Source organism: Phaseolus vulgaris, chromosome 4 (genome assembly GCF_000499845.2).
Source record: "Phaseolus vulgaris cultivar G19833 chromosome 4, P. vulgaris v2.0, whole genome shotgun sequence".
In the NCBI taxonomy this organism is placed as follows: domain Eukaryota; kingdom Viridiplantae; phylum Streptophyta; class Magnoliopsida; order Fabales; family Fabaceae; genus Phaseolus; species Phaseolus vulgaris.
This window is the reverse complement of record NC_023756.2, coordinates 35,476,314-35,482,473: the sequence shown is the minus strand read 5'-3', so window position 1 is coordinate 35,482,473 and position 6,160 is coordinate 35,476,314. Positions and strand designations below refer to the sequence as shown.

General features: G+C 35.3%; 1 long non-coding RNA gene across 1 annotated transcript; it reads left to right on the top strand.

Annotated features, from left to right (window-relative positions):
• Positions 1–2,971: 2,971 nt before the first annotated feature.
• LOC137836490 (uncharacterized) lies at positions 2,972–4,305 on the top strand. The gene is made up of 3 exons (XR_011085304.1): positions 2,972–3,129; positions 3,281–3,355; positions 4,133–4,305. It is a non-coding gene; the product is annotated as an uncharacterized lncRNA (long non-coding RNA).
• Positions 4,306–6,160: the final 1,855 nt, after the last annotated feature.

Sequence of the window (6,160 nt, the reverse complement as noted above, 5' to 3'; positions counted from 1 at the left end):
GTCTGTAGTTCAGGAGTTTATGGATGTATTTCCTGATGAGATTCCTGGACTTCCACCTAAAAGAGAGATAGAGTTTGCAATAGACTTGATTCCTGGAGCAGGCCCAGTGTCAATTTCTCCATACCGAATGGCACCAACAGAGTTAGCTGAATTGAAGAAACAACTAGAAGACTTATTGGAGAAACAATTCATTCGACCTAGTGTTTCTCCATGGGGAGCTCCAGTGCTATTAGTGAAGAAGAAAGATGGTTCGTCACGTCTATGCATAGATTACAGACAATTAAACAAGTTAACAATAAAGAATAAATATCCTTTTCCTAGAATTGATGACTTGATGGATCAGTTGCATGGGGCAGTTGTCTTTTCTAAGATAGATTTGCGCTCAGGTTATCACCAAATTTTAGTGAAAGCGGAAGATGTTCAGAAGACTGCTTTTAGATCAAGGTATGGTCACTATGAATTTCTGGTTATGCCATTTGGGGTGACTAATGCTCCAGCTATTTTCATGGATTATATGAATCGGATATTCAGACCTTTTCTTGATAAGTTTGTGATAGTGTTCATAGATGATATCTTGATCTATTCTCGTACAAGGGAAGAACATGCATAACATCTTAGAACCGTTCTGAACATTTTGAGAGAAAAACAGTTATATGCTAAACTTTCAAAATGTGACTTCTGGATGTCAGAAATACAATTTTTAGGACATGTCATCTCTGCACAGGGAATATCAGTAGATCCTTCTAAAGTGGAGGTTGTACTTCAGTGGGAACGTCCTAAAACAGTTACAGAAATTAGAAGCTTTGTCGGGTTAGCAGGATATTACAGGAGATTTATAGAAGGCTTTTCTAAAATAGTGGCTCCTTTGACCCAATTGACTAGAAAGGATCATCCTTTTTGCATGGACTGAACAATGTGAGAAAAGCTTTGAAGAGTTGAAAAGAAGGTTGACTAATGCTCCTGTATTGACAATCCCTGATACCAATCAGTCTTTTGAAGTTTTCTGTGATGCTTCCTATCAGGGATTGGGTTGTGTTCTGATGCAGAATAAGAAAGTTGTTGCCTACGCTTCTTGTCAGTTAAAGGTGCATGAAAGAAATTATCCAACTCATGATCTAGAATTGGCAGCAGTTGTCTTTGCTTTAAAAATATGGAGACATTTTCTTTACGGAGTTAGTTTTAATGTGTTTAGTGATCATAAAAGTTTGAAGTATTTGTTTGATCAAAAGGAGTTAAATATGAGGCAGAGGAGATGGATTGAATTTTTAAAAGACTATGATTTCCAGCTGATATACCATCCTGGGAAGGCAAATGTTGTTGCAGATGCGTTGAGTCGTAAAAAGATACAAATGTCTTCGCTTATGATTAGAGAGTTAGCATTGATTGAAGATTTCAGGAGTATGAATTTGGAGGTTTCCATGTCTTCAAAATTGCATTAGTTGTAATACCCTTGTTATAACTAATGAATTTCTGGAAAAGGTGAAGGAGAAGCAGTTGGAAGATTCAAAATTGAAGAACGTCATGGGCTTATTAAATACTGACAAAGCTAAAGACTTCTCTTTAGGACTGGATGGTATTTTGAGATTCAAAAATAGAATATGCATACCAGAGGATAATGAACTAAAGCAAACAGTGTTATCTGAAGATCATAAAAGCAAACTCAGTTTACACCCAGGGATGACCAAGATGTATCAAGATCTCAAGAAGTCTTATTGGTGGCATGGCATGAAGAATGATGTAGCTAAGTTTGTAGTTGCTTGCTTGACTTGTCAGAAATCAAAGATTGAACATCAACGGCCTGGAGGCATGTTAACTCAGTTAGACATTCCAGTGTGGAAGTGGGACAGTATCTCAATGGATTTTGTTACCCACTTACCACGTACTTTGTAGAAGCATGACTCTGTTTGGGTCATAGTGGACAGGATAACAAAGACGGCACACTTCCTACCTATAGACTTGAGAATCTCTATGCGGAAGTTGGCCCAGATTTACATAGATGAAATAGTCAGATTGCATGGTGTACCCTCCAGCATAGTTTCAGATAGAGATCCCAGATTCACCTCTAGATTCTGGCAAACACTTCAAGAAGCTTTGGGGACTAAACTCAGACTTAGTTCAGCGTACCATCCTCAAACTGATGGACAATCAGAGAGAACTATCCAGGCCTTAGAGGATTTGCTTAGGACTTGTGTGTTAGATCATTTGGGCAGTTGGGATGAAATTCTACCTTTGGTAGAGTTCACTTACAATAACAGTTACCAAGCTAGCATAGGAATGGCTCCTTTCGAGGCATTATATGGAAGAAAGTGCAGGACACCTCTGTGTTGGTTTCAGGATGGTGAGAGTGTGTTAATTGGACCAGAATTAATACAACAAACCAATGAGAAAATCAAAATGATTCAGGAAAGATTGAAAACATCTTTCAGCAGGCAAAAATCTTATGCAGATCAAAGAAGAAGACCTTTAGAATTCTCTGCGGGTGAACATGTCTTTTTAAGAGTTACACCATTCACTGGTGTAGGAAGAGCACTAAAATCCTAGAAATTGACTTCTAAGTTCATAGGATCTTATCAAATTCTCAGGAGAATAGGCCCTGTGGCTTACGAAATTGCTTTGCCTCCTCCTTTAGCTAACATTCACAATATTTTCCATGTATCTCAGCTAAGAAAGTATGTACCCAATCCTAGCCACATTCTAGAGTCTGATTTTATCCAGGTGAAAGAAAATCTGTCATTTGAAGTGAGATCAATCAGAATTTTAGATTCACAAGTGAAACAACTTCGTGGAAGAAGTATTCCCATGGTGAAAGTATTGTGGGATCTCATATCTGGAGATTCCACTTGGGAAATTGAAGAGGAGATACAAGCATCATACCTTAACCTCTTTCTTGGTAAGTTCATTTTCGAGGACGAAAATTTTTGTAGTTGGAGATAATGTAACAGCGCTTTTTAAAAAAAAAGCAGCAGCCCCGTCACACACATTCTTTCTTTCTCTCTCTCCCTCCATATGCTTTTCTCTCCCTCTCTCCTAATTTTCTCTCCCAAACTTCATCTTTTTTAGAATCTGATCATACCACGCTGTAGCAGAGGAGTTAAGGAACATTTCTACCCGATCAGATTTTCAAACAGAGTAAGTTCATTTTTACTCTAAATATCCTTTGTTCTATGTTTTTCCTTAGGATTTAGTCATCAATCTTGGTGGGGTCAGTTGAGAAGTTTAATCCTCTCAACTTATTATATTATATACTGAAATTTTGTTCTGTTTGGATAATTTGCATTAGGCCCGTAAATCTTGAAGCTTATCCAAACGGCGGGGAATAAAATTCTAAAAGTTGCTTGGAAAGCAAGCAATTGAGGTAAGGGGAGCTAAATTTAATTTTTTATAGCACCCTAGGATAGAAGATCTGAATGCGGAAGGGACGTGGTCCCAATATTCAATTTTTCTTGCAGGGATGTTGTGTGTTATATATATTGGGTTGTTTGTTTATATATTATTTAAATTTGTAAAAATATTATATTTTGATGGTTTAATATTTAAGTGTTGTTTTTTTTATTTTAATTACGTTTTTGAATGTTGTGGATCGTGTTTGGAATGATATTGTATGACGGGATGGTATGGAATTGAATTCATACATTTGGGATAATGTATGGACTGATGTTTGTTGTGTATTAAGTATTGATGCCTATGTGGTAACAGAGATCTCCGAGCTTCATTGATGATCTAAGTCACATAGACTAAGATATCAGGTGGTGAGAAGCTGATGGGGGAGTTCATGCACACCGTGACATATGAGATGCACGGCTTGGGTTGTATTGAACTTACCCTGATCCTTTCTGTTGGATTCGCTGGTAATCTTCGGATCAGGTGTTAGTCTCTGGTAGGACTTACTTAATACGGGTCTTCCGGAAGATGTTGTTTGTTGAATATTCTGGATGTGTAGATCCATGTGAGATCTATGTGATTGTTTATTGTTGAGATTTGAAGAAAGTTGAATAATTTGAGAAATTGATCATGTAATTTGGTTTTCTCTTTTGATTTAATTGTGTATATTATAAAATTCTATTTTTACTAGCTTACCCTTACTTTTCTTGTTGTGTTTGAACTGCAATGACTGTACTATGTACACGAGCAGATGACCATACAGGTGCAGGAGAGCCTTAGAGGGTTCAAAGTCTTATTTTGAGTTGTGGATATGTAAATTGTATTTCTATAAATCCTAATTATGTATTAGGAATGTTTTTGAAAAACTCCAAGTTTGTATAGAAACTTGTAGAACTTTTATTGTAATAGTTATATGTAAATTATGGGGTGTTACATTGATAGGTAGTTAGATATCAATTTAAAAATTAATTTATAAATTTAGATATTAATAATTTTTTAGTCTCTAAAATAGTTTCTAATTTAGTCAATTTAGTAACTAATTATGTTTGGTCTCTAAAATTAGTTTTTATTTAATGATTTTCTAGTAGTGTCAACTGTATGTTTGATTTTCTATTTTATTTTTTATGTTAGGATTTGCTAAAAACATACTAATTGATGCAATCCGACCTTGTACCTTTGCTTTCTTTGTAATTTTGAATTTTTGTATGAAATTCAAGGAGACCGTGCGAAAACTGAATGGAGGTAGAATTTAAATTTGGGAAGGTGATTTGGAATATGGAAATAGAATTTTAGAAGATTTAAGATAAACTTATAAAGAAACCTAGGCTAAACACTCAAAGTAGTGCTAACATAGAGAGAATTTGAAGACATGAGAACAAATTTGGACAGCAATTCATTAGTTAAATTCAAGATATTTTTACAAGAGGCTATCAAACTTATTTATAGTGCTAGAGTTTACTCAAAGAGAGTCAAAATTTAAAATTTAAAAATTCAAATACAAATTAAAATCTTAGACCTAGAAGAGGCGGTAAGAGTGTGTCAGGTGGTGCTCATGTTTTCATGTGTCTCGATCATCTTAAAAGAAAGGTTAACAAGTGTTCTCTTCTCATTTGAGAGGATCCTCTCAAATAAAAGATTGATAAGTGTCACCTATTCATTAGTGCAAACCCTCTTCATTGAGCAAGTGGAAGTGTCACGTGGCTAGTCACACTCTCCAAACCTTTTAAGAAAACCAAAAATAATTCTCAATGTTTGGCAAATTATGCCTCCACCTTAGTACGCTCCCTCTTCCCACTGTAATAACATCGAGATAGAATCATTCGCTACTTCATCTTCTAAAGGAGCTGCCAAAGACATAGTAAAATTACATAAGTAACGATTATTACATACTAGTACTTGAAACACAAATTTTGTCTTCCAAAATGATTGGGTAAAATGTTTTCTACTAATTAATTTATCTACACTCAACATTTAGCCAACCTACACCAGCCTATACAAATTTTACTGGTTTACTACAGGCACATCATCGCAATTCTGAAGAGAGAGTTTTTTGTTACCTATGGAATATTTTAACACGGATCTTGCAGTTCAAAATTTCAAGTTCTAAAAGGAAAAATATGTGTTGATGTCTATGTCACATATCAGAGCTCAAGGTTGGATTTGGAATTGGGATCCCATTTCTCACTACTTATAAGTTTGAATATTCTTTTGAGAATAAAATTTTTACTCAGCCAAACCTAGGGAGTGAAAATTTTTGGAAAAGAGAAAAGATGAAATCTGGACTTTAAGTTCCACAATCCCTTAGAAAAAAACAAAGCAAGATCCAATATTAGACATTGGAAACATTACTACACCTGTTATATCTTGTGCATCCTGAGCACCGGCAACCCCAATGCATGAATATAGAGAATTCTCATCCAGTGTCAACTGTTCATATGCAAGATATATATCCTCAACAGTAGCAACATCACATAGAAATGTTAGATACTTGATACATGATATCTACATGGATCTATAATCAATCTTAGAAAGAATTATATGGTAGAAATCTTCGAAGGCGTGATATGTCTTGGATCCACAATCAATACATGATATGTCCTTGATACATTCTCTTTTGAATTTGAACCATGAGGAAAAGTCTTCGAGGACATCATCCTCACTTGTGTAGTGCAGGAAAGTAAAATTTGATTTATCCCTCTTCTCTTAAATCTAATTTTCTCAGTTTTGTGAGAAGGAAAAAACCTTTTCACCCACTCTTAAATACACTGATCCAAACATA